The sequence below is a fragment of the Rhinopithecus bieti genome, unplaced genomic scaffold (assembly GCF_001698545.2).
Source record: "Rhinopithecus bieti isolate Rb0 unplaced genomic scaffold, ASM169854v2 scaffold_39586, whole genome shotgun sequence".
NCBI lineage: Eukaryota > Metazoa > Chordata > Mammalia > Primates > Cercopithecidae > Rhinopithecus > Rhinopithecus bieti.
The window spans coordinates 1555843-1583494 of NW_016816842.1; the positions used below are offsets into that span (position 1 = coordinate 1555843).

General features: G+C 43.5%; 1 protein-coding gene and 1 long non-coding RNA gene across 13 annotated transcripts in view; both read right to left on the reverse strand.

Moving 5' to 3' along the window:
• Window positions 1–27652, reverse strand: part of KALRN (kalirin RhoGEF kinase) — a 684488-nt gene that overhangs the window by 552106 nt on the left and 104730 nt on the right. The window lies entirely within an intron of this gene.
• On the reverse strand, window positions 2500–4978 carry LOC108517426 (uncharacterized). The gene is made up of 2 exons (XR_001882104.1): window positions 4743–4978; window positions 2500–4482 (listed from the first exon to the last, which is right to left on the reverse strand). It is a non-coding gene; the product is annotated as an uncharacterized LOC108517426 (long non-coding RNA).

Consider the following 27652-nt stretch of genomic DNA (forward strand, 5'->3'; position numbering starts at 1 on the left):
AGAGCCCTGCGAGGACACAGGGTTCGCTCTTGGACCACCCCCACCTCCATCTTTACCTGTCCAGTCACCTATTTGGAAAGTCCCCAAATTTATTATTATTATATTATATTTTATTATTATTATTATTATTATTATTATTATTATTATTATTTTGAGATGGAGTCTTGCGCTGTTGCCCAGGCTGGAGTGCAGTGGTGTGATCTTGGCTCACTGCAACCTCTGCCTCCCGGATTCAAGCGATTCTCCTGTCTCAGCCTCACAAGTAGCTGGGATTACAGGCACACACCACCACGACTGGCTAATTTTGTATTTTTTATTTTAAGTAGAGACAGGGTTTCACCATGTTGGCTAGGCTGGTCTCAAACTCCCAGCCCCCAGTGATCCGCCTGCCTCAACCTCCCCAAGTACTGGGATTACAGGTGTTAGCCACCACGCTGGGCCCTCCAAATTTAGATGTTCAAAAAAACATCTGTTTCCTCTCACATTGGCTCAGAGCAGTGATGTCAGTTTAAATTTGGGGCGTCTAGGCAAAACTGATTTCCAGAGGAATCCCTTTCCCTTTGATATCTGCTGAACGGGACTCCTGGAGAGAGGGAGTCTCTATATAGGTGTGGGTCCCGGAAATAAAGATTTTTAAATTAGGGAGAGACATAATTTTCTTATAAAAGAAAAAACATTTTATATTCTCTGCTTTTAAAACTGGAAATTAAGAAAATGTAAACGTAAATCAGCCTAATTTTTATAAGTATTATTTGAGCTCTTTGGTGGTTCTGCTTCTGAAGGAGAAACATCTAGGAAATATCACTCATGAAGTACTTAACGAACACCATCTTTCCATTCACTACACTACACATTGCACTATCTCACAGGGGAGACAATCTTCATGTGTTCAATATTTGTTAAGCCCCCACAAGACAAAGTTGCTATCTTCATAAAACGTACATTCCAATAATGGAAGGCTTACAAAAATCATGTGTACAAAACAACAATATTACTTGAGATACTACAAGTCCCACAAAGAACACAGAAGCAGTGGGGTGGGGTGTGATGCTGGGATGGTAGAGTGGGGGACAGGCTACTCTAGCTAAGATGGTTAAGAAAGGCCACTTTGAGGAGATGGCATTTGAGTGAGGGCCTGAATGCTGGGGAGGAGGCAGATGGGAGGATGAGTGGGGGAAGACACCCCAGGCAGAGGAACCACATGTGCAAAGGCCCTGAGATGAGGACAAGCATGGTATGTTTGAGGGTCAGGAGGCTTGTAAGGCTGAAGTGAACAAGCAGGAAGTGGTAGGAAGAGAGGTTTGAGAAAGAGGCCATGGTTCATGGAGAGGACATGAGAAAGAGATCATGTGAGGCCTTACAGGCCAAGGTAGGTACAATGCGAAAGCACTTGGGCAGGGGTGGGCATTAAGCCCAAGAGATATGAGCGAATGTAGGAATATACATATGTACAATGGTGGATAAAATATTTATAATACAGGAAGAATGAGTGCAAGGCAGGCCATTACAAAGTACAGGAGCTATGCTAATAAAGAAATCTATACTGTAGGGAGGGGTTCAAGAAAGTCTAAGCCTCTTGGGGCATGGCATTCCAGGCTACAACAGAAGATGCAAAGATGGAGCAGTGTGAAATGACATGTGTGCAACATGACAGCACGTTGGAGGGGACCACATGCGGTTGCTATGGAGGGTGGATAGGTATGAGCCATTCATGGGAACCATGCATACATCAGCCTCAGGAATTGAATGTATTTTGTTCTCAATCTTGTCTCTTTAAAATACTGGTACCCAGGCCCTACAACAGACAAATTAGATAAAAACTTCTGAGGGTTGGAGGGCAGACACTGGCATATTGAAAAGCTTTCTAAGAGATGCTAATGCACAGCCAGGGCTGATAACTGCTGCTACAAGCATTAATTTGAAGGACCCTAAAAAATTTTAGACAAGCAGCAACATTTATTTCTCATAACAAATTTTTCTAAAGATTGTATTTTATAATTCAGTGAAGTATAATATGTTCAAGCAATGATGACAAATTAATTACTTGTGTTTGCATTTAAAACTTTGAACAATGTTACAAATGGAATAACAAGTTTCCATTCCTCCTGACCTCTGGCTCCTCAGTTTATAAGAAACCTAGAAACTCTGAACAGAAGAAACCTTCAGCAATAAGAGCTAATAGATTTTACAGCCAGAAGGATACTGCAGAGAGCCCCCCTCATTTTACAAACATAAGGAGAAGCCCAGAGGGGTACTATAATCAGGACAAAGATGCCTGGGTTTAGCACCGAAGGTAGAGCTGGACTCCAAAGATAGAGCTCTCTCCACAAAACCATTCTGCTTCTTGCATGTGACTAAAATAACAAAAGCCATCCTAATGTCTAGACTTGGACATTTTCTACAATATTAGATCATGACAGATTACTTAATTTTAGAAGAAATGAAATATAAATATAAAACATAAAAGGGATAGGAAAAAAGAAGTCCAAACTAATCAAATACAGTTTTGGCAAATATAACTTTATTTTCAGGTAATCCCCTTAGTTAGTAACCTCTATAGTTACCGCTCCTTCTGATGTTTTATTTTGATATTTCCATAGATTTCTGTAAACTAAGAGTTTACTCAATGTATGACAAGTTTTCTATAGGTGCATAATTCCTGTTCAAGGCATATACTTCAAAATGTAGACCCACATCTTTCTCCAGTTTCCAGAAAATAGAGAGTTTGAAGCATCAGACACAGAAGAGTGGGTTTGCTCCCATGCTGCAGAAGGCATTTGCAGGACAGAATTCCCAGCTCTATTCTAGAATTAAACACCTGAGGATTTTTTGAGCCTATATTTGGAAATGCCATTCCAACCCTGATGGCTTGAAATATGCTGCTTAAAGATGTGCCAGGAAAATATGGCAGCAGCACCATCTGCATTTATACTGCCACCTTTTAGCCCTGGATCCAAGATTTATACAGCAACAATGGTCAACTATTTGGCCTTCTCCATTTCTTCATGAAGTCTTCCACTTTACTTTCCCCTGGCAGTGCACAGAGATTTTATATGCCGCCTAAATTGATCTGAAACAGAGGTAAAGGATGTCTCAGTCAAGGTCACTGTCCAACCTGGATGCAGTGATAGCTATAAAAACTGACTGTATACAGTTAAGTGTGTGATCTCTGCAGTAAATCCAACACACAATGCTTCTTGCTACTCTGAATGACCACAGAAAAGGTTGGATTCAAGCTGGACTGTTTGTGAGCTATGAAAGCTATGACAGCCCTCAGCAGGGGACAGATGTTGCAACTGAGTCAACAGTGACTTGGCCAAGGTTTGGTCATGCAGAGGTGGAAGCAAGTATCCAGGCATTAAAAATCAGTCAGGTGGCCCAGGAGCAAGATTACATACAGGGAAGTTTGGAAGGAGAAAGACAGAACTTGGAAATTGACTCAGAGCAAGCCTGTAGTGAGAAATACGAGCGAGGTCTCTGGTAAAGAGCCACCCAGCTCAGTGTCCTGTTGTAATATTTATACATTTATTCTTCTACCTTTATATCCTTTCTTCTTACTTCTTTATGCAGATCCATTCTAGAACCTATTATGTGTTCAACCTATTCTGTGTCCAACAAAACATGTATTTTCATGTCACTGACAGATTTAGGCTATAGAAATGCATGCCCTAATGCAGCATTAGATGGGGACATTTTTTCTTCAAACTGCTTTCACATTACTTGCAACGTGATTTGTCAAAATAGATACCTTAGGACCTCGTCTCTGTAAGACTTCACATACTCTACACGTGTTGGTTCCCTTATATCTTCAATACTTCTGGAAACACAAAAGCTGGCACAAGTGTCATTATCACGGAATCCATGGCTCCTTCCCTCTGTGCAAGTGACCAGCCATCTGTTGGAAAGTCTTGTGCAGCTGCCTGCTTTTCATGGATGCTTTCATTGCCTGTTCAACATCCTCACTCTCCAGGCTTGCCAAGAGTGTCTTCTGGACCCTGGGGCTGATGCTCACATGAAACCTTCCAGCCAATGTGCACTTTCAGACACTCATACTAGGATCCTAAGAGAACAGAGTGCTCTTTTTAAAAAAATCCTTCTCATATTTCAAACATCATCTTATCTATTAAGTAAGTGTTGTGAATACGGCTAAAGGGATGTCAGGTGTCTTGCCTTTGTTCCCTGTGTGGTCCTGGTGAGGATGCTGCAGTTTCAGAGACGGCAGTAGTAAACATTGGGAATTCAGAGTGCTAAAAGGAGGTACTGGTGTCATCTCCATCATGGGCCTCCTCTCACTCATGAAGAAGTACTTAATGTCAACAGCCACTTCACTTCCTACACATGAAGATGCATTCAGTCATCCTTGTCTCCTTTAGATATTCATATATTGTTAGATGGCATTTGGAAGTCATGTTTACTCTTCTCACTTGAAATAACCTATAGTGAGGAAGGGGCTGCACTGTGCAAGGAGGAGCTTCCATTTTGCTAAGGAGGAAAAGGATAAGACTTAGTTAGTGCCTCTCTAGGTTCTAGACAATCTTTTCCATTGTATATAAATCTGATAATGGCCCCTGCACAGGGCAAAGCACTATTCCAGCTCTGAGGGCCTCACCTCAGGACTAAGACCAGGTGTTTTGATTTTGCCTCAGAGCAGGGATTTGTGATTTAGATATATTATGGAAATATGCCACTGGAGCCAAAACAAACTATAATATTCAGAATTCAGATAAATTTTAAACTCTTACCTTTCAGGGAGGAGACATGGCTTTTTTTCTTTGTGAATCTCAAGTTGAGGGGCCAAAAGAAGTTGAGTTCCAAGTTCCTTCCAACTCCCACACCTTCACACTGCCTCTCACTCCTGCCTCTCCTGACCATGTTAAGGCAGTGAGCTCTTTGTTTTATAATCTCCACAGGCTCCAGCAAGCATCTATTCCACCTAGACTTTCAATGCCTCATTAGGAAGACTGGGACCTGTCTTCTAACCTGTGGAGCAAAATTCAACAAGAAGCAGCCCACAATGAAGGCACTGAATTTTTCCTGCCCCCAACCCCCCTCTTAGGAAACTGGCTGCCTGTCGGAAACACAAGTAGCCATAACATTTGAGAGCTGTGCCTGCCTCTGTATGTGACTCAAAATCATCTGGCTCTATGCGCAGTTCTACATTGAACATTGTTCTTCTGCTTCATTTTCTGGGATAATTTAGAGGAGGTACAATACATGCCCCAGTATTTAAATCCCAAACCATAAGTAGTTTATTTTGTGATGAAGTAAAACAGTTTCTCAATCCAAAAAGTATCTATCTTTCAACCCCTTTCCGAGTTACTTTCTGGGCCTTCATCCTATGGGAGACTCCTCAGAAATACAGATACCCTCAAGCAGTATTCATACTTATGGTTCTGATCTTCAGAGGCACCTTGGAGCTAAAGAAAGGAAAAAACTGGGGGTGATCCTGTAAGGCTTTGATGTGGATGCCCACAGGCCTGGGGAAGGAATGATCTGGGAGATGTGCAAATAGTTCTTGCTTCTTTCTGGGAGCAAAGTCTGGCCCACAGGACCAGGGTCCATAATAACATGAGACATTTTTAATAACATACAGGAGGCCACAGGAGATTCACATGTTTCTGTATTATAGATGCAAATCTGTTTTCACCTTGACCTACTGGGATAAGGAGTAAATTGGGAAACAAAGAAAAAGTAGTGCTATGGTAGGAGAACAACCTTGAAGGCAGGGGTAGAGGGGGAGAAGTGATCTCAGATCATGTTATTAAGTTCAGCTTATAGTTCATTTCTGTTTCAATTATTGTGACATAATTTACTCCCTCCCAAAAGAATTTCTAGAGCCATCCAAAAGCACTAACAACAATATATTGTGTTGAGTCCTGGTAACTGGTCCTAATTCCTCACAGTGATTGCAAATACAAGCATTCACCACAAAATGTTAATAATTGCTCTGTAATAGCTGGAGTGACAAATTTACTCACATATCAGCTTTGTCCTGTATGTACGTTACTTTTTTGGGGGAGGGATGGAGGTGTGACTTTTCTGTCATGGTAAAACAGAGACCATATACAATTGACCATTTAATCCATTTTTAAGTGTACAGTTCAGTGGCATTCAGTCTATTCACATTTTCACATTGTTGTGCAACCATCACCACCAGCCTTCTCTAGAACTTCATCATCTCAAACTAAAACCTTCATTACTTTTCACACAGTATGCGAGCTTCCCTCAAACCCCAAAAGATTAAGACTCCATCTATCTTCCTTCTCAGTCCTTGGAGAACTATAGGATACAATATTAGACAGCATTTTAAGGTTTACAAAATATTTTTCCTCAATGCTCACATAAACTTTGTAAGCCTCCTGTAAAAGGGAGAAGACCAAGAATCCAAGAAGGGGAACAGACTTGCTCAGACAGGGCACTGACCATATGGGGATCCAGGGAAGGCTCCCAGCATGCATCCCATTATCCCTCACCATCTCCAACACTGAGGAGGAGAAAGAAGGTGCTGGAGTGGCGCCTAAGGAAATCCTCCAAAGGCCAAGCTCTCTCTTACCCCACCCTCTGCCTGAAGTAATTCCATCTGACAGATAGTCAGAGCTGCCTGGTGACCCAGAAAAAAAAAAAAAAGGCCATTTTCTTACACATCATTCATTGCAAAAACCAACTGGGTCATTTCACACTTCCTTTCCTTCTCTTCTCTTTTCACTCACATCAAAGCAAACCCACATCCCATCCACTTTTCCACAAAAGCACCACAGTACACTCCCCATCACCCTTCTCCCTGTACAGCCCTCTTCTATTCCTGATGATCATTCTAACCAGATTCCTTCTTCATAAAAACGCAAACATTCAAGCGATCCCATCTGATGTGATTTCTCCCTCCTGCACATTGCAGGGAGGGCTTGGTCCATGGCTTCCCATCATGCTGAAGCTGCCCTGAGTGCTTGATGGGCCCCTCCATCCAGGCCAGCATGGAAGACATGGTCTGCTTTTCTTTGTATCCTCCATTCCTCTTATAAGAACATCCGTCATTGGATTTAGGGCCCACCCTAATCTAGTAATTATATCTGCAAAGACCCTATTTCTATGTAAGGTCACATTCTAAGATTTCAGGTAGATGTGAACTTTCAAGGGACATTTATTCAACCCAGTACACCCACCTTCCTTCACCAAGGTATGTCAAATTCAATTTCTTGTTTTCTTTGGGCTTTGGTTTCGGTTTTCCATCTAGCACCTGCTCCATCTCAGTCCTGCTCATCATCACTGCTATGGTGGAAACCCTTCTGAGGATCCTGCTTCCATCTCTCCCCATCCCCATCAATACCTCTAGTCGTCACTTTAAAATGGGTATATGAACACCAGGTTAAGAAGGAAATGATACTAAATTGTCCAGAGATAGTTCATTATTTCAAGCATTCATCTCTCCCCATTTACCCAAGAAATAGCATGTGTTCATCTCACATTTTGCCGTGGACTGGAGGGTCTAACAGTTACTGCCCTCGGGTATTACACATCAGAGGAATGGGCTACTGCACAGCCAGCAGAGCAGAGAAGGCAAAATGTAACCAGTTAACTTTGAAAGAGATAGAAAGTTGGAAAAAAAAAAAAAAAAAAGGCCAGCCAGGTGCAGTGGCTCATGCCTGTAATCCCGGCATTTTGGAAGGCCAAGGCTAGTGGATCGATGGAGCTCGGGAGTTCAAGACCAGCCTGGCAACAGGGCAAAACTCCATCTCTACAAAAAATACAAAAAATTAGGCATGGTGGCACATGCCTATAGTTCCAGCTACTTGGGGGGCTGAGGCAGGAGGATCACTTGAGCCCAGAAGCTCAAACCTGTGGTGAGCTGAGATTGCACCACAGCACTCCAGCTTGAGTGACAAAGTAAGACTCTGTCTCAAAAACAAACAAACAAAAACGAAAGATAGTAAAGAAAAAGCCATGTGGGCCAATGGTTAGGGAGGTATGGCATAAGCCAAGTACTCAAGGAGGAACTGAATTTGAGCAGATGCAGGTGAGTTCAGAAGACATGGGGAACAATCTGGGGAAAGGCATGGAGGTACAAATAAGCCTGGAACTTTTAGGGGACTATAAGAAGACCCCATCTGGTCTTGGGTTTCACTGCAGAGGGCAGGCTTCATCAGTGATAAGATTGTAAAGGCAATTGTTTGTAGATGTATACCTGATCCTATAGGGCCCTGAGTCCAGGCCAAGAGGACCCAGTAAGGCGTTCTAAGCAATTCGGGAGTTTGACTAAGAGGTGTTCGGGGAAGCCAGACCTGGTTGGGTGTGCATGATGGACTAGGGCGGGAGTAGGAGGATGGCAAGGAAGACCTGGCTGGAAGCCCAGTTGAGAAGACAGGCTCCAGAGCCAGAGCTTTATTTCTCCACTGTCAGTAGCCTTGCAAAAGCTAAGTGAATCCCCATCCATCGCCATAATCTTCCATCAGACTCTGCAATCAATATAGCCATCCTGACATGGCTAGGGGAGGGGGTAGCCTGGCTGGTCTCCAGCCCTTCTTTCCCATTAACATGATGAGTTGCAGAGGGCATGTCAGGGATTGCTTTCAGTGAATTCTAGGAATGGAGATCCCTTTGCATAAAAATCTCCAAACAGGCAAAGAGAAACTCAACAGTGTTTTGCAAATCAACACATGAATGCCTCTTGGAGACAATGGCCTCTCCAGAGAGGACAGAATCACCATCTCAGCTCAGATCTGGCTTCTACTGATACACTAGCCTAGGACTGGTGCTGGCATCTGAGAAGTAATGAAGAAACACTCAGTTCAGGCACTACTTTATACCACAGGCTATCAGATAAGCAATTATCATCTCCTCGGTAGACTGGGAGCTTCCTGGGAGAAGTGGGCTGTCCATTCCATAAAGTTTCCATCCAGCTCCTTCTAGTCACCAGGCACAAGCCCAGAGGAGGCTGTAAACACACTCCCATCTACTCCACCCTCCTCATTCAGCCACAAACATCCCTGCTTCAGGAGCAGAGGGTGGGGTGGAGGTGACACAAAGCAGGCAGAAACAAACCCTGGGTGTGATGGGTAGGATAATTTCTGAAGTTTACAAGGCACACCTCTGAGCCTCTCTGCTTAGCTCAGTCTATCCTAGGAGAAAGATGGGCAGGAAAAGGGGAGCCCCGAGGAGCAGAAGAAGAACTGACTCTAATGTTTCCTTTCTCCTTAACAGTGCTCTGTACTCCATCACAGGAGGTTCCCACAGGCCCCAGACCCACAGCCACTGCTGCCTGGCTGTAGAGCACCTAGAGCAACAGGCCTCAGGAAGGAGCTGGGACCAGGGGCACTCGCAGGGGAAAGGGACAGAGGTGGAACTTTCTGAATGCAGCTGAGACAAAGGGAAGGAAAGACACACTCTCCTCTTCTCCTCTGCTGCACTGGAAGCTCAAGCTTTATCAGAAATATTACACAGGACAGCAGTCCACAAGGAAAAGGACCCTCCTGCAGATGGTTTTCCTTTTTTTAGTGATCAGTGTAATTTGAAAGACATAACTTCTACCCCCCTTATTTCAGAAAGGGATGCAAACAAATGATCTATTTGTACTAAAACTAAATTCCCTCTGCATGTAACTTCTTAAAGGTATTTATACCTTGCGTCTGACTCACACTTTTGATGTGGAAAAGTTTTATTAACATAACTACTTATCCCAGCCTACTCCCATTGGGATTCATGGCTCTTGCCCAAAAGACATTTTGGGTATTTCTATGTTACCTTAAATCCTGGCAGTGATTAGTGTTTCATGACAAGCACATTCACAGATTCCATGAGAAACGCCTGGCTGTCTTTGGGTTACAATTAGGAAGTGAAATTGGAAGTGAGAAGCAGCCCTGTCTGCACGAACAAAGAGCCCCAGACTGAGGGTCTGGAGATCCAGGACCCTATCCCACCACTGCCTGTGTGGTCCAGTCACTTGCCTCCTCAGAGTCCTTGTGTGCAGAATGACATTGCTGGCCGAGCACAGTCCTTAGTTGTCTTCCAGCTCTGACTTCCTGTGATTGTAAAAGAAGTTTAAAAATATCTCTGGAGAGAGAAATCTCACAATATTACATAGTCATGAAAAGACTGAACTAATGGCATCTAATATCTCTGGGTTCCAAAAGTCTGTGACTCTATTATATACAATGGTTTTTAAATGTGCAGAAATTAAGAAACATAAACACAAAACAGAAGAGTCTCTTTAAAAAGCTATTTTTAAAGAACAGACATCAAAGAGCCTAAAATAGCCATTCTGTGTACATATAGAGCAAACGGGTGAACAAGATCAAAATTACACAATGTCTAGGGTGGCAAAGGCTTGCAGTGACTGAGACTCTTCCCTGATGAAAATAAGGCATGACAATTGTGGGGACATTAGGCTACAGTCCTAACTCCCTATCATTGTTATATCTTTTGTCATTGGGCACAGGAAAAACACAGGACCCCAACACATGGATGGCATTACACGAACAAGATTATTTCTCTCTTGACAAGTGCACTGCTTTGTCCTGAGATCAATGGCAGATGCTGGGGCAGCAGTGAAGCATCTCAAGACACTTAAGAATGTAGGACTTCAGCTAAGTTGGAGTCTTCCTGGTTAACAGGACATGGATTCACTCAAGTCAAAACAGAAGTTCAAAGTGGGGTATAATACACAGCAGACAGATGTGATTCATTACAAAATACTCAGCTAATATGGCGGGGAATAGGAATGAGCAAGACTTGAGGTCAGGTGATCAAGCATTAGTAAAGTTTGTCAGGCCCCAAGTTTCATTAGAGACTGTTAGAGGTAAACTAACTCTCTCAAGCACTGGGAATAGATGTTGAGTGCTAATACACAGAAGGTGCTCAACTGCACTTGTTCACCAAATGGAAACCCACAAAAGAAGCTGTTGCTCCAATGAGGTTTGTTGCTGAACAATGTTTCTCATTCACTGCAGCCAAGACTTTAGGGTCAGCCCCAGGAGAGAGACACAGAGGTGGAGGGAAACTCCCTGAACTTAAAGATGCCTAGACCAGTCCAAGTTCCCTAAGAGGAAGGATTCCACTTCATATAGCACCCTGAATCTGGCTGATGGAAGGAAGCTGTATTCTCTGGATGAATGAGGGCTTGGCTAGAGAGCTGATGTCCTCCATAGGTTAAGCTGGATGGGGCCCTTGGATGGGTGCCCATCTAAGGAGACCCTGCCTTATCAGCATCCCAGACCCAGATGAATCTTAGAAATCCTGAAAGATATCAGGTTGCCAGAAGCAGCTGGAGACAAACAAGAGGCCCTTCACAGAGTAATTAAAATAAGCAAGAAGGCAAAGGCTCTGTGTGTCTAATTCTGCACTCTGCTGAGGGAAATGTGATGGATGAACCCCAAGAAATGGGCATGAGTCAAGCCTGTTTCAAGAAAAGGCTTTCCTTTATTGTGAGAACTGGCATTAAGCAAAGTAATAATCATTTTCAGTTGAATCTTGTGAGAAACTGAATTTAACTTGAAAGTAGGTATTGCGTTTCTTTAAATTCCATTTCATATGGTTCCACTCCATATCCATCTTCTAATGGAGAGGATACTTTCTTAACCATCTTGTTTGTGAACTGTCTATGTGTTCATACTATGATTCTATCAAAGTCATTTTACTTGGAGAAGGATATTTAAACCTAGTCTGTGGGGCAGTGGATCTGGAAATTTTCTGGACCTCTGATCCTGTCCTGGCCTTTCTTAGCCACCCCTGCCTGTGCCGAGAGATTAGTCACATATTTAGTACAATCAAACTCAAGGTAGAATCAACTACTTGGTGGCACCTCTGGTTTATGACAAAGGTGACATTGTAATGCTGTGAGGAAAGAATGGTATTTTCAATAAATGTCTTCAAGTCTACTGATGACAAAACAGGAGAAAAAAAAGTCTCCTTTTTTCCAGCTGGAACCATGGAGGGTATAGAAGAAAAGAAGAAGAAGAAGGTTTCTGTTGTGCCAGAAACCCTTAAGAAAAAGCAAAGGAATTTCACAGAGTTGAAGATCAAGCACCTGAGAAGGAAGTTTGCACAAAAGATGCTCTGAAAGGTAAGGAGGAAGCTTATCTATGAAGAAATGAAGCACTTCACAAGGAATATAGGCAGATGTACAGAGCTGAAATGTGAATGGCCAGGATGGCAAGAAAAGCTGGCAACTTCCATGTACCTGCAGAACCCAAATTAGTGTTTGTCATCAGGATCAGAGGTATCAATGGTGTGAGCCCAAAGGTCCGAAAGGTGTTGCAGCTTCTTCGCCTTCGTCAAATCTTCAATGGAACCTTTGTGAAGCTCAACAAGGCTTCAATTAACATGCTGAGGATTGTAGAACTATATCTTGCATGGGGGTACCCAAATCTGAAGTCAGTAAATGAACTAATCGACAAGCGTGGTTATGGCAAAATCAATAAGAAGCAAATTGCTTTGACAGATAACGCCTTGATTGCTCGATCTCTTGGTAAATATGGCATCATCTGCATGGAGGATCTGATCATGAGATCTACACTCTTGGAAAATGCTTCAAGGAAGCAAATAACTTCCTGTGGCCCTTCAAATTATCTTCTCCATGAGGTAGAGTGAAGAAAAAGACCATCCATTTTGCAGAAGGTGGAGATGCTGGCAACAGGGAGGACCAGATCAACAAGCTTATTAAGAATGAACTAAGGTGTCTACCATGATTATTTTTCTAAGCTGGTCAGTTAATAAACAGTACCTGCTCTCAAACTGAATGAAAAATAATGATAATAACCTCTCTTTCTCACCATACACTAAAAGCATTTCCAAATGAATTACTGATCCAAATGTGAGAAGTAAAACAATAAAGCTTTTAGTAAGAAATACTTAGAGTAGACAAAATGTCTTAAACAGGACACAAAAGTACTAAATATAAAAGAAAAAAATGATAAACTGGACCACATTAAAGTTAATAACATATGTTCATTTCATCAAAATGCATCATAAGGAATGTAAAAGGACAAGCTACAGACTGGAAGAAAATATTCATAATACATATATTCCACCAAGGACTCATATTCAGAATGCATAAAGAACTCTTACAACTCAATAAGAAAAAGGCAGATAATTCAATAACAAAGATGAGGCAAAAGACATGAAGATTCACATTACAAAAGAGGATATCCAAATGGCCAATAAACATACAAAAATGTTCTAGACTTCATTAGCCATCAAGGAAATGCAAAAAACAAAAACATAACGCTCACAATGTGACACTACCACATACCTAGCAGAAAAGCCGAAATGGAAAAGACAAATAATACCAAATATTGGCAAAAGTATGAAACAATGGGAAGTCTTCTATCTGCTGGTGAAGATATAAATCATTATAACTGTTTTGGAAAGCTTTCTGGCAGTGTTTATTAAAGCTAAACATACTCATACCCCATTGCTTGGTATTTCCTCTTAGGTATATACTCCACAAAACTGGGTGTATATATTCATCAATAGACATGTACAAGAGTGTCCCTAGCAGCTTTATTCATAATAGCCCCAAGCTGGAAACAACCCAAATACCTTGTACAGTAAGATGGATATATTGTGGCACATTTATACAATATAAAAACAAATGGCTATACACAACATGGATTAATCTCACATACATAACACTGAACAAAAGAGGACAGACACAAAATAGTGTGTATTTTAGAATTCCACAGATACCAAGTTTCAAAACAGGCAAACTAATCTATGATGCTGGGAGTCACCATAGAGATTACTCTTGCAAGGAGGAGCTAGTGAACAGGAAGGGACCCTGCGGGGGCTAACGTTCTGGGGTGCTCATAATGTTATTGATCTGTGTGCTGATTACTCTAGTGTGTTCACCGGGTAAAAATCCATGGAGCTGTATACTTAGAATTTGTGCACTCTTCTGTACACTTGCTAGACTTCAGTGAAAAGTTTATAACAAGAAAATATAAACACAAACTACATTTAAGGAATAAAGTCCATGTAGGAAAATAAAAAATCCATGAAAACTACTTTGCAAACTCAAATCTATAAATGACAGCAAAATGGATAGCTTCTAATTGTCCCGATTATTCTCTTAAAATGAAAAATTTGCATTTTAATTTATTTAGTATCTATGTCCCACTTTCAAAAATAATTTGAAACCATGTTCTTATTTGTCAAACAAATACACATTAGGGCTTTTTAGTTTTCATTGGAAGCTTTTAGGACATCAAAGTTGTTCAATTTTGCTTGGTTTACTTTTACTTTTTTCCCCATGTTAATATATGGGTTTATAAAATACAATTTTCTTGGCTAACACCCTCTAATGAAGATTAACAACTCTAATATTTACATAACCAGCAAGCAAATTCAGCTGAGCAAAACCCAGTCCACTCAATCAGGATCTTTGGAAGGCTGCAGCCAGTGGCTGTAGTTCAGGTTTAACAGCTTGGCATTCATTGGAAAGGGGAGATTGGAAGCAATTATTTCAATAATCCAAGCCAAGAAACACAGCTCTGCTATTCAGGAAAAAGAGGGGGCCACAGAGACCAAGTCTACTTCCAGCAGAACGGAACCTGGCTGGCTAGTAAAAGCTGATGTTTCCCTACTCTGCCGTGTGCGTTGGCTTTCGCCTCTTCTGGAGGAAAGCTTTTGCACGGGACAGATGGTTCTCTTACATTTGTATAATGCCCTATTATTTTCAAAGTTTCCCACACACTAATAGCATCTGAATCTCATACTCACCTTAAAATGAAAATAGAGAAGATTAACATTATCCCCTTTTCATTGGTGAAAGAACTGAGACTCAGACAGCTAAGAGACTCTTTAAAATGACATGGCTGGCAAATTCCATAGCATGGATAGAACGTATTTGTCATGTGCTCTGTCCTTTGTACCATGGGGTCTTTTGGCTTCTCTCCAAGCCACTTAAGAGAATAAGAACCCATTTCCAAAACTTGGAAAAAATTTAAGCTAGGATTATTCGACATTGGGCAGCAGGCAAGCTGGAAGCTGTGCCACAGTCAAAGGAAAGGACAGCATTCACCTTCAAAATCATGCACTATGGAGGCACTGGGGGGGTACAGGGAGACAGGTAGGTGCCAGGACTTCTACTTGTAGCAATGGTTTGAATGCCTGAGTCTGACTCTACTACAAAAGGTCATCAGCAATGGTGGAGATTCATCTGGGCAGGCTTTGCTACAGACAGGGAACTGACACCTGTGGGTTTGAGACATACAAGTTCTGAAATCCATTCATGAACACAATTTGGATTCTGCTAGAGTTGCATGTCGCCAATAGCAAACAGCATAAAGAGCACGGGCTTTGGAGCCTGCCAGATCTGGCTTTCAGTCCTAGCTCTATTTTTCACTCAATGTGTGCCCCAGAACAAGTTACTTATCTGCTCTGAGTTTCAGTTTTTTTTGGTCATAAAATAATAATGATAAAATATACCCATCAGAATCATTGTGAAAATTAATATAATAATAATATAAAGTTATTGGCATATAGTAGGCAGTAAATACATTTTTGTTCCTTTCTCTTCTCCCCAACTAAAAAAAGATGAATTTTCTGTGAGCTTTTAAAACACACAAAAGGAAGTTTCTATCTTCCTTGCCAGCCAGAATGAAATAAAAACCTAAATCATTTAAACGCATACCTTACAGGTAATCATATATGAATATATAATAACCTTCTCAGGTGGCCTAATTTAAGAACCTTGACCTATTTTTTTTTTCCTTTTTCACCTGGAAGTAATCTGATTAACTCAGTGCATGCTTCATTTCCTGGAATAGAAATTGCAATAATCTTCTCCTTAATTTCAATAATTGATTAACATGACAAAAACATGTCACCTATAGTCAGAATCTAGCACCCACAATATTCTCTAGAACTAATGTTTTGATGTTGCCAAAAGCTGCCTGAAAGAAAAGCATCTGATTTCCAGGTTAACTCTAGATGTTCCCCTGGGCAAATCCACAGGTTACACAGAAACACTAAGAGAAGGGGTTTCATACCTGGCTGCCTATGACCTTCCTTTAAAAAGCAAACACAGTCTATAGGTGTTCTTCCCTGAGAAAGTTTTGCTGTTTCCTCAAACTACATGAAGACTCCTCCCATAAACTGGTCTCCCTTCCCAGTTATCCTATTTCTGTTCATAAGCACATGTTCTTAGAATCTCAGAAACAAGAAACTGAAAGAGACTTCCATTAAAGCCATCCGGTCTAGTACTAAAAAAAAATGCATTAATCATCCCACTGAACCCCTGATGGTCTGCTACTGACTAAACACAACCAGGAGAGGGGAGCCAACTACATCCCTGCTGCATTGCTCCCATTGTTGGTCAAGTCCTTCTATACATCTGGGTGGGATGTTTCTCCTTCCATCCTTCCCCCATTCACTAATCCCAGCTCTGCATTCTAGAGCAATAGGGGACAGATGAATCTCACCCTTCTTCCTCACTAGAGGCCCCACAACATGGAAAGCACCCATTATGTGTGTACACAGGTTTTACACTCTGAATCAAACATTCAATCCAAAAACATCTGAGGATCAACTGTGTGCCTCACACTGTTTTAGGCACTAAGACAGGAGATGTAAATAACACACAGCTCCTATATGCAAAAAGCTCACAGTAGTCCCTTAGAACTTCTGGATATGACCTGGCTTCTGGACCAACCACCCTCTCCCTCTTCCAGATACACTTTGGCTTAGTGATGATTCTCTTAAAATGTGATTCTCAGGATATGGGAGCAAAACTGGATGGATGAGTCTGTGGATTATTTCCTAATTCTGATATCATACTACAGTTGTACAAGATGTTAACAGTGGGGGATGCTGGGTGAAGGGCACACAGGACTTCCATGTATGTTTCTTTGTAACTTCCTATGAAGCTATAATTATTTCAAAATAAATTTTTTCTAATGGATGGATGAGATGTCACTAACACAAGCTACTGACAGGACAATTCAAAACCTAATAAAAGGCCCCAACTAGGGTAGGTCCACCTACTCAAATACTTCTTGAAATAACACAGAGGCAAACAGAGAGCAAGAGCTGACAGATAAAAGTCCATACTCTGCCTCTCCCTAGGAGGCAGAGCATCTTCTATAAGCAAATGCTCTGCCATGATCTGAATCTGCAGGGCCTTCTCCTCATTCCTATTCTGGAATGTCTGGATGGGCAGAGCCTATTGCTTGCGCTCCCTGTCACCTGGAAGGGCTGCATGGGGTGGGGAGTTATAAACCATTAGGCTTTGGAGTCCAACACACCTGGCTTTAAAATGCAGGCCCACCACTCGCTAGCTGCGATAGCCTAGGAACATCACTTGCCCTTTTCAAGCCTCTGCAAAACAAAGATGGTGATGAGCGCTATTATCTCACATAGTTTTGTAAGAGGAGACAATAAAATAATTTATATAAAGCACATGGTATAGTTGCAGCATCCACAAATAACTCAATAAATATTTGTTGTTTTAGAGCCTCACTCATGGATAAGTTCTAGGATTCCAGAATTTACTTACTCCCCCACCTCTTTTTTTTTTTTTTTTTTTTTGAGACAGAGTCACTCTATTGCCCAGGCTGGAGTGTGGAGGTGCAATCTTGGCTCACTGCAACCTTTGCTTCCCAGGTTCAAGCGATTCTCCTGCCTCAGCCTCCTGAGGAGCTAGGATTACAGGCATGCACCACCATACCGGCTAATTTTTGTATTTTTAGTAGTGATGGGTTTTCACCATGTTGACCAGGCTGGTCTGAAACTCCTGGCCTCAAGTGATCTGCTGCCTCGGTCTCCCAAAGTGCTGGGATTACAGGCATGAGACACTGCGCCTGGCCCTTATTCCCTTTTAAACATCCGATAGAACATCTGCCCTTTCCCCATCTTCTAGTACCTCTCTAGCCTGCCAGGATATATCAGATTTCCAGTCCAGTACTTCTCCTCAAGCCATTTGCAGTGAAAGACCAGTTTGATTTTTTTTTCTGCTTTTATTCTAATCTGTTATAGACTAGTGCTTTAGTAAAATATAATAAAAATGAATTACCAGTGAAGTACAATTTTAAAACAAAAGTTCCAATTTTTTAATTTTTAGATTCAACAGACATAAAATTACTCTGGCAAATTGCTATAAAGTTTCTAAATGCTTCCTTTCTATTTTTGTGCTCCTCATTACTGACTGACAACAAACGGTTGGCAGAGCAGCTCCATGGACCACACTTTAGGGAGCACTTCTGCATTACCTCCCTTCTCCAAGCCCATAGGAACCTTACTTTCAGTGAAACACAACTGAGGGCTTAAGATCTCTATGTTTTGGATATTGGTTTTAATTGCCAAGGAGGATTGCACACTCTCTGAGTGCCAGGGTCATGTCCACTGTCCCCAGCCCAAAACCAGATGCCTCATGGGGACCCAATTCCTTGCTGATAATACAAGTACTCAAACAGGCATACTATTTACTTTTACCTTTCCATGATTTCATCTCAACAGTGCATCCTTGAAAACCTGCCTAAAGAGAACACTTTGTCCCTTCAACATCTCTCCCTGTTTGCCTGCATTCCATCTATTTCTGTGTGTGTCTTTTTGACCACCTGCTTCATCTCCATTTAACTGAAACGTACCAGATATAGTCACAGTTTCTTCCACAGAGGGAGAAGACAGGACAAATCTCAGAAAATCCCATTCATCAGAAAAGCTGGCTTCTGCCTCACCAGATAAACATTCAAGGAAATGGAGTGGTTACATTAATTTACTTCCTGGGGATGCTGTTAGCCTCATCTCTGTGTCTCTCTAATGCTGGGCACATGCTAGCTGCTCAGTAGACGTTTATGTGAAGTGGGCACAGAGTAGCAGCTGCTGCAGTGACTGCAAGTCACACCTTCAGTCACGTCACTCAGAAGAGGGGCAGTGAGTGGCACTGCCACAGGAAGGAGCCTCAGAGGTCACTGAGACCAGTGGCTCTCTACCCTGGCAGTGAAGGGCCTTTAATACAACACTCACTCCTACATCTCAGACCCAGAGACTTTTTAATGTCATTGATCTGGGATGAAGCTTGGGCGTCAGTATTTTTCAGGTTCCACAGGCAATTCCAATGTGTGGCTAGGGTGAAAACTCACTGATTTCGAATACTCTCCCATCCACACAGGTACTTAGCAAAGTTCCTTAAATGTTTGTTGAGTAGATGAATGACGGAGTCACTGGATCAGCAGATCAATAAAGGGAGGAGGATGGGTCTGAGGCAAATGCGAACATGGCCTTGACCCTGTCTCCTCAGATCCCTCACCTCCAGCTGCTCTGTATTTTTTCCCAAGGTCCAGCCTTAAGCTCTAGCCTGGAAGCAACCTCTTGCCCATAAGAGGAGGGCTTGCTCCTCCTCCCCTAAAACACTGGTCCCTAGGAAAGCATTGACTTAGTCCACCCTCACCTTTTTCAAGCAGGAAACTCCTGGGCTTTCTCAAATGCACACCCAGAAGACTCCACAAATACTACTGGCCTCAACTCCAACAGAATAAGAACACTCTATCTCATCTATTTCATGTTTATTTAATGGCTGCACTTGGATTGTTTTCCTGGAAGCTTGCAGTCCAGGACACCATCTCAAACTACAGACTTTCAGAGGGCAGAGGCCCAAGAACACTGTAAAAAGTGACTGGTTTATGAAAATCTAGTAAATGGATGCTGCTGTGGTAATGCTGCAGACAGACAAGAGGGAAGGGGAGGATGAGAAATGGCAACCAGGAGGAGGAAGAGGAGAGGGCGAGGAAGAGGATGAGAAGGAGGACAATGAGGAAGAGGAGGAGGAAGAGGAAGGGGAGGAGGAGGAGGAAGAGGAGGACGATGAGGAAGAGGAGGAGGATGGGGAAGGGGAGGAGGAGGATGATGAGGAAGAGGAGAAGGATGAGGAAGAGGAGGAGGATGATGAGGAAGAGGAGGAGGACAAAGAAGAGGAGGAGGAGGACAAGAAAGAGGAGGAGGAGGATGACGAGGAAGAGGAAGACGATGAGGAAGAGGTGGAGGACGAGGACGATGGCGACAACCACGATGAACCAGTATGCATACCTGGAAGGGGAGATGCCAGTTGCCCAATGTGGACAGGCACAGATGCACAGATGACATACAAGACCAGGCAGTGCCCACTACCCCTTCCCAAGGAGCAGGGAACAATTTAGCTAAGCTCAGAATTCTCTGCTGGAAATGTGTGCCTGGGGCTGCCCCAGGTTCTGATCTCTGGCTGCTCCCTTTGCTGCTGCTGCTGCTATTTTAAGCTGAACAGTGGCCCCTTCCGAGCCTCCTCTCCAACCCCTAGTTCCAGGATCTCAGAGGAGGAGTTGGACTGGTCATTCTCCCTCTGGATCCTGGACTTCCTACTCCACGAAGCTACAATTGAGTCAATTAGGGATGCTATGTGGGGATGTTTGGGAGGAGATGAACACAGGGTACCTAGAGAGTCAGTTGTGAAATCCAACACTTATTTTTCAGGCCAGAAAAAGAAAAAAGGTACATATGTTAGGTCCAAGGAGAACACTCCCTCTGGCCCCAAAAGAGACACTACTTAGGTCCCCCTCTTACTGCCCATCCAATAGCTTCTAATTGTTCAGATTATCCTGTTCTAAAATGAAAACTTGTTTTTTTTGTTTGTTTGTTTGTTTGTTTTAGGATATATGCCCCACTTTCAAAGAGAATTTGAGGCCAGTCTTATTTATTGAACAAATATACATTAGAACCTTTTTAGTCTTTATTGGAAGCTTTCAGGACATCAAAATTGTTAAATTTCACTTGGTTTACCTTTGTTTGCCCTGCCTGTCTATGTATAGATGGCATTCCATCACTAGCATTAATAGGTATTTTCTGGTATGTTCTCTCTCTCCATTTAAAGAGGAAAAAGAAACATGCACTATTTGGTCACCCTTATTTCCTAGCACTCTGTGAGTCTCTATTAGTAGTTTTCCTCATGGCAATTCTTACAACCCATAAACTAAATTAAGGGACCCACCCTGGGCCCACAGCTTGCAAGTAGCACAGCTGGGATCCAAATCCAGGACTTCGTGAGTTCAGAGCTCACAGACATCCATCTTCCCCTGAAAACAAGCCTGATACTCCTGTCGTCAAAAAGAGCAATCTGCTCCCAACCCTAAAGCCCCATTACACTGATACTTCCCATTGGGCTCAATAAACCATGTGGATTGCCTGAACCCCAGTTTCCAGAAAATAGAGAGGGAAATGCATTCACCATCCACAGGACAGTGAAATATGAAGAAATATGTGCCTTTTCTTGCTACCTCAGCTTCTTTGGTGGCTGCGGAAAGAAAGGAGGGGAGGCACCCAGCCAAGAGAGGTGAATTATGGATCATCCCAGAGTCGGCAATAACATTTCCAATTCCCAGAAGCACCTCTTAACTGCAAGAATTCCAATAAAATGATTCATTCATTAATCATCCAATAGATGTTCACTGAACACCTACTATGTGCCTAGTACTAGAAACTGTACTAGGTGCTGAGGGTAGAAAAGTAAAAAAAAAAAGTCATCACAGTTTCTGTCCTTATAAAGCTAGCAGCTATAGGGGAATAATGCTGGGGTTCAGAGGCATTTGTGGGGTGATAGCATCTCCTGACACACTACCTTAAATTTAGCACTGAGGCACTTTTGTGGGAGGAGGAGGAGAAGGAGGAGTAAAGGAAACCAAACTCGTTGCTATGCAACAGTGATGATTTATTCTTAGAGCAGGGAAAGCAGCAACATGGTGCAGGGAGTGGGCGGGGGGGGGGGGGGGGGGGGGGAGGGGGGGGGGGGTGGAGATGGAAAGAGGGGAGGCTGGAGGAGTACAGAGTGGGAGGAAATGTGGTATAAGCAAGCATCGAGGCTACACACACAGGCCTCTCCCCACAGAGCCACTCACAAATGGACACTCCACAGAATTGTGCTCTCCAGAAGTAGGCAAAATGCTGTAGGGACAGCCCCAGGAACCACTGAAAAACCCTGGTTCTTAGGTCTGAAATGAACCTTCAGGTATTGTAACCAGGCCTGCACTGAATACCAAAAAGGGACAAAAGCTGAACATAACAATCCTTACTCCCACCAGGGAAGTAGGACTCACACACGTAGTTGACCAACGAGTATTTATTAAGCACCTCCTCCATGTTCATTCGACACTGTGCAGGATGCTGTGGGGATAGAGACAGCCCTCAAGCTGAAGGAGCCCATGTGTTGGCTGCATACAGAGACAGACACCTGCCTGAAACCCAGGACTGAGTGCTGGACCTGGCTCAGTCACTTACCTGCTTGGGGAAGCCTGTGGCAAGTCGCTCCACACCTCTGGACCTCAGGCACCTGCTCTCTAAGTTGAGAGACATAAACAAAGCTCAGCCCTATGTCTCTGACACTGTACATGCCACAGAATCTCAGTAACAGCAGAGTTGAGTATCACATGGGGTACTTGGGAAGGGCTGCATGGAGAAGGAGGAATTGAGAATGGAGGGGAGAGGGAGACAAATGTTGCCTGAGGGCCTATCATGTATTTTTACCTATGATACAGAATAGTTTCCCCATTTTCAGAGCTGAAAAAGCCAAAGCCTCAGAGAGTAACTTCCTCAAAACCACACAGCAGAGCTGGGATTCAAACCCAGATCCTCCCAATCCCAAAGCCTGAGCACTTCCCACTGGTCCACACAGCTTCTCTGAGATGGTAAGATTTAATTGGAAGAAGGGGTGCGAGGAACAATGCTTGAGACAACACAGACAGAGATACTGACAGGCTGAAAAACAGCCAGGATTAATAAGGGCAGATTCCTGGGGCAAAGACAGGTTGTGACTGAAAGGAAGGTGGGGAAGCAGAAAGAATGAGAACCAGGCAGTCACTAACCAACACCCTTCATTGTGCCAAGTGCTAAGGAAAAGACAATTTGCAACCAAGGAGATAAAATGTGAAAACTAACAATTAGTGAAACCCCAAAAAAAGTACCAAATGAGATGTACAAAAATAAATCATAGTACAGTTTAAATGGGGGAACAGTTGCTTCCAACTGTAGTGGCCACAGGAGATTCTGTGGAAGGAATTTGGATCTGAACCTTAAAGGATTCGGGGGCAGGACAGGTGAGGAGAGGATGAGAAAGGGAAGGACATTTGGAAAAGGAAAATCTCACCCGCATGAAAAAGCAGAAAATATGCTCCAAGGAAGGCCACTTTGCTTAGAAGAGAGAGCTGGTGGGAAACAGCATAGAAAAGAGGGGTTGGGTGAGGCTAGGGAGTTGTGGCTGACAGAGTGAGGACTCTAATCTTTGACCAGGGCTATGAAAACCATGGGCTGCTTCAGTGAGGAAAGACATGGTGAAAAGAGGAGTTGACGTAAAAGAAACCTGCGGGGTTCGGAGAGCCAGGGAAGGAACTATTAGGCATGGGATGAAGAGAGTCTGAAGTAGGGACGGCATTGGAGGTGGCCAGAAAGGACAGACAAGTCCTGGTGACTGAGGAGCTGAAGAAGGGGGAATCAAAGTTAACCCAAGCTTCAAGGCAAGAACATGATGGTATCATATTCAGAACTAGAGAAGCCCAACAAAAAATTTGGGGAGAAGGTGGTAATGAGGTAGATTATTTCCATTCTATGCATTTTTAAGATTCTTCTAAGATATCCAAATGAAATAATCATGAATCATAAATTCAAGAAAAGGAAACCTGAGGCTGGGGAAGGGGAAGTGTAGTCATCCATGACCCAGGGTGAGACCAGCCCTCCCCCACTCCCTGTGCCCCCAGGGAGGGCAAGGCTGCTGCTTTGGGAGTTGGAAACTGTATGTCCTGGTGAAAGAAGTCACAAGGAGAATGGGAATGGAATCTGAGGGCCAACACTTAATTATTCCCATCAGTAGAGTGAGTGAAGCTTTCAAACAGGGTGAAGCCACTTCCCTGTCCAAGCAAGAATTCCTTCTGTGCTCTAGTGAGGGGTCATCTAGCTTTTGTCATGGGCAGTGAATCACAGGAGACCTCACCCAGCATCTTGCTATAGAGACAGGGGATAAGATTTTTGAGTCAGAAAGACCTGGGTAAGAATCACACTTGTTCCATCTGGGGCACCTTGAACTGAATACCATCCTCAAGATAAGGTCTGACAGAGATAGAGAAGAGCTCTATAAATGCAGCTCAGGGACCCTAAAATATCACTTCTATTTGCTTGTCAGTAGCAGTTGAAATTCAACCATTAGAGATTTATTTCTCTAGCTTAATATGTTTCTTTTAAACTACACATTCTCCTGTGAGGCATAACTTATTGAGTTGTTACCAACCATAAGTACAAGAGTATGTATTCATTTATCAGATACCTGGGGAAGCCAGGGTTTTAATGCTTTGGAGAGGAGGAGAGGGGCATTCTGGAGGTGGACTCACTGGCCATATTTGGGTAGGCTACTGAAGTGAGTCAACGACTGACCAGAATGGCAAAGGGACCTAGAAAGCAAGTTTCACAGCTTCACTGGGGATCAGTCCTAATCACCAGATAAAAGAGGTCACGGGAGAGAGAGCTCTGCTGGTGGAGCTACCATATGACAATATGGGCCCTTCGGGGTACAGTATGAAAGATAGGGGACAGGACCTCTCCAGAGAGCACTGCAAAGCACAACAGAAAAGCCACCTCTACCTCCTGTGAAGGCAAAGTCAGAGATCAAGGTGTACCAGGAGAGAGGAGGTCTGAAACCAGAAAGCCCTTTCAGATGACACAAAATCCCCCCCCTTGTTGCTCACCTATGCTTTCCCTCTGCACCACCCCTGTCCTGAAACTGTTATTTCAAAGATGACCATGATCTCCTCACATCCAAGCCCCCACAGTTCTATCTCACTCTCCAATCCTTGACTTTAGCGCCCTCTCCTTCCTTGCAACCCTTGATAAGGGAATCCCCAGGTGCCCTGGTTTTTCTGCCATGTATCTGACCACTCTTGCATTCCCTCTCACTGTGGCCTAAGGCTCTGCCTCACTCCTCTCTGTACAAACCCTCCCTGTCCCTAACAAAAGAGAGGGACCACTACCCAGCAGTTCTCAGCAAAGCAGAAAGGAGTGGTTCAGAAGAGTCTATACTGTGCAGAGCCTAGTACATAGCTAGTACACAATCAACTGCAGGAGGAATAATGAAACAAATGCATTAAAACACTAATCCAAGTGTGACTCAAGAGAATCATGCCATAGGAAGCCACAAAAGATGTAATGTTTTGTTCTGTTTCTGTGGAAGCTTCACTTACTTAACATATACACCCAAACTTTGACACATGAGCACCCACCCATTCAGCACGTTTTCTCTAGAGAACAACTTAAAGAGAGTGTTGTCAACATCAGATTCCCTTTGCTTCCTCATTACTCTGGTCTTTTGCCTCCAAGGAAATATGGTTCTCACAAAAGACCGTGTAACCAAGAGAAAAAAGTAAGGATCTGGGCCCTGAAGATGGAAACTGAGAGGAGAACTCTTCTCTACCACAAAAGGACTTTTATCCCTGGGCCAGCTTCCCCAGCCTCCTGCTGCAGGTCCTCCCATATGCTCCCCGGCCCCCACTCTTGTACCATTTATCTTTGCAACGAGCTTTTTCTGTGGCCTCACATCTGTATTATATGTGCCATGATACACGCATATGTAAACAATATCAGAGAACACCATCTCAACCTTTGGGCTCCCTCACACTAATCGCCTTCCTTTTCCCCCCAGCAGAAGTGTCATGGAGATGAATACCATGGTCTCCTCCAATAAGCTGGGAGCTGTCTGAGAACCAAAGCCATGGTTAGGAGTCACCCCCTCTGTACTCACCATGTCCTTTCAGTGGTCCAGCGGAATACTCTGCCATGCAGGCACCCTAGTTCATGCTGACGACTCATCTACAGAGAAGACCAAAAGGCCCAGGAATTCCACAGAAAGGAGGAGGAGAATACATAAGGAAAGGTGGAGGGAGAGAATATGGGAGAGGGGAAGAACTTAAGTGAATCCTCTGTGGCCTCAGTGGCCTTCTTATATCCTGCCCCAGTCACTCTTTTCATCTTTGACCCTGGCACTGATCATTGAGATTTGCCCTTTGATCTGCTTGTCTCTCTGCCCACTGAGTGTGAAGCGTTGCTATTTGTCAGATATTCTGAGCACCAGAACCCATGCAAGGAAGTTGTCAAGGCAACAGAACCTCTTTGGTATAAATACTGGTGGGTGATACCACTGGTGGAGTAGAGCACAGAGAGCCTCCCCTCCCCCTCTTTTAGTCAGAGCTGACTGACTTCAAAGTTGGGGGAGTGGAAAAGAGTAGGTCTCTCCAAAGACACGCTAAATTGATGTCTAATGGTGATCCAGCAGGGAGAGAGGATTTGCAGTTCTAATTAGCTGTTCAACTCCCACTGAGTCCAGAGGTAGTGGTGAGGGGCAAAGAGAAAGCTGCAGGAGGGTGGTGGAAGTGGCATAAATTGTGGGAGATGCCTGAAACCACAGTGCTAGGATGTGGCACCCAGGACAGGCTCTGTGAACCTTGAGATACCAGCCTGCTGGGAGCCACTGGGGATCCCTGGGAATGTCCAGGGCCTTAAGCTCTGACTAGGGCTGTTTTGTCTCCCTTGTTCTCTATATTTCCTCCCAGATCCACAAAAACACATACTTTACAGAAGATTCTTAGGATCAAGCATCCATATCCCAGTGCTGTTCAGAGAAAAGTATGCCCTTCACCCCTGCCCTCAGAGGATGCTATTACATTCAGATGGCCATCTCAGCCATCTCCCTGTATCCGACCCACACCCAGAACACCATTTTTAGCCTTTTCCCTTCTCTAGACCTCAGTAGTCCCATTTCTAAAAGGAGAGAGAGCTCTCCTCCTCTTCCTCCAGCCTCCAATATTTCTGGAAAGGGTAAAAATAACATAAAATTTGTGTGTAAGGACTCTTGGAGAAACTCTTTTGAGAAGTAGTCAGTTCCAGCAGCCCTGCTAGTTTGGAGGCTTGCATCCTCAAGTTAGTCCCAGCCCTCACACTTGGAGAGAGAGAGGGAACAGCAAACCAGGACAAGGTAGCATTCATTCATTCCCCCTTTTCAACCACATCCTTACATCCTCTGCACAAATGCTCCATTCGTCCCATAACGAACTGTCATTCATTAGAAGCCCCACCCTATACCTTTGCTCACCCCATTGACACAGCACATCTCACACTCACTCATCCTGCCAGGACCAGCAGGCTCACAGCCTTCCCAGCCACACAGCCAACAGGACTCTTCTCCCCACTCTTATGGACTTGCCACCTGCAATAATCACTTAACACTTACCCCACTCTGCATTTTCTCATTAACCAGTTTTTGGCAGCCCTACAGCATCTAGAACAGTGTTGTACACATAAGTAAATATTTGTTTTAAGGTTTCATTTTTTAAATGCATTGTTCGGCAAAACCAGTGACTCCAGTGTCCAGGTAACAAGCACGTCCCTCCAGAATGAGAATCCAGACTCCCCATGTCCTCTGCTATATTCATCAGCATAGTCTCTTCCTCCTCTCCCAAATACACCATTCCTGCTGTGGCCTCAAACATTCTTTTCAGTTGCCCAAACTCCCACAGCTGCTCTGCCCCATCAACCCTGTGCACTACTCATCCAGGTCTGCTCAGGGCCTCACTCCCCACCTCTGACATCACTCAGCCCTGTTTCCATCCCTAGTGCCTCCTGAATTTCCTGTAGTGCGCAAACAAGAAGTAACTTTAAAAAGTAG